At 48.6% G+C, this 1,513-nt stretch overlaps 1 non-coding gene across 1 annotated transcript; it reads left to right on the top strand.

The window, feature by feature from the left end:
- Positions 1 to 609: 609 nt before the first annotated feature.
- On the top strand, positions 610 to 716 carry LOC129402768 (U6 spliceosomal RNA). Its single transcript, XR_008628812.1, has one exon. It is a non-coding gene; the product is annotated as a U6 spliceosomal RNA (small nuclear RNA).
- The last annotated feature ends 797 nt before the right edge of the window (positions 717 to 1,513 follow it).

Below are 1,513 nucleotides of genomic sequence, written 5' to 3'. Positions count from 1 at the left end.
GAACTGTGAACTTTATACATATTTGCCAGGATTTTTCCCACATCCCCTTATGCGAGACAGAATACTTAGCACTGGCTAGAAACGGGCAGTTCTCGCCCCAGCCCAGTTAGCTCCGACACGGCCCACAGCTGCACAGGCTCTGGTTTACCGATCTCCCCCGGAGGCCTTGCTAAGGAGAATAAAATGCTCCAGCATTGACTGCAGAATGAGGTTTCCCTCTGGTCAGAATCTGCTGCTATGAGAGGGAATAGAGAAGGGATCACTCAGTCAGTGATGGTTGGAGGGATTTGGAGGGATCGCTCAGGGTGGGAGATGTGTGCTGGAAGGAGAGAAAGGACCAATCGTGACGGCCTCTCAGTATCTGTGCTGCAAACCATAATGCCCCAAAGTAGAGAGAGAGTATGGGGGAAACTGTCTGCCATGGAGGCGGGGGTTAGGGGGGAGGGTTGGGACTGGGGACATTGGTGGTGGGGAATGTGCACTGGTTGGAGGGATGGGGGGTCCATCATTGTATGACTGAAACTCAAACATGAGAGCTTTGTAACTGCATCTCATGGTGTTTCAATAAAAATTTGAAAAATAATTTTTTTAAAAAATAATTTTCTGTGAGTGCTCGCTTCGGCAGCACATATACTAAAATTGGAACGATACAGAGAAGATTAGCATGGCCCCTGCGCAAGGATGACACGCAAATTCACGAAGCGTTCCATATTTTTTAGTGCCTGTGTTGCAAACCACAACACCCAAAAGGAGAGAGAGAACAAGGGGGAATACCCTGCCACAGAGGTGGGGTGGGACGGGGAGGGGGGGAACGGCGGGAGGGGGGATGAAGTGGGAGGGTGGGTGGGAGGGATACTGGGAACATTGGTGGAGGGGACTGGGCACTGGTGGAGGGATATAAACAAAATGCAAACATGAAAGTTCACAAGTTTGTAACTGTAACTCATGGTGATTCACTAATAAAAAATAAATTTAAAAAAAAGGGGGAAAAAAAAAGAACCTGTTGTGAGAAACTGGCCACGTTCCTGCAGGTGAGTATCACAGTACTGTGTGCCACTCCACCCCCATCAAGGCCTGGGTCCTCCGAGCATTTTGAACTCTCAGTCACACTTCAGGTTTTCCATCCAGCCAGTGGTCCCTTCAAAGGTTTCTACCTGAGGCTGTTGCTATGACCCCCTTCCTGTCTCTTCAGTACTGGGGGGTCAGGGCTGTCAATTTTTCCCCCCGTTGTCCTCTCTTAGCAATGCTAGAGGAGTGAGTAACTCCGCCAGGCTGCCCCATAGTTCACTTGTCAGAATGGAAGGGCAACTTCTGAGCTTTCTGTATGTATGTAGAACCCGAATTTAAGCGACACAAGTCTCTCCTTTCATGTGTCATTTAATGAACTGTACTTTTAATGAAAAGGCTGGGGTTAAATTAACAAAACACACTCTCTCCGCCCTTCCGGTGATTCTCTTCTCCCCTGTTACATATGGAGACACCGAGACAGGGATAAGTTCTGTGACTGATTGTG

This window comes from Sorex araneus, chromosome 2, assembly GCF_027595985.1.
Source record: "Sorex araneus isolate mSorAra2 chromosome 2, mSorAra2.pri, whole genome shotgun sequence".
NCBI lineage: Eukaryota > Metazoa > Chordata > Mammalia > Eulipotyphla > Soricidae > Sorex > Sorex araneus.
Note: the sequence above shows the minus strand (reverse complement) of the source record. Positions and strands in the feature narration are given on the sequence as shown.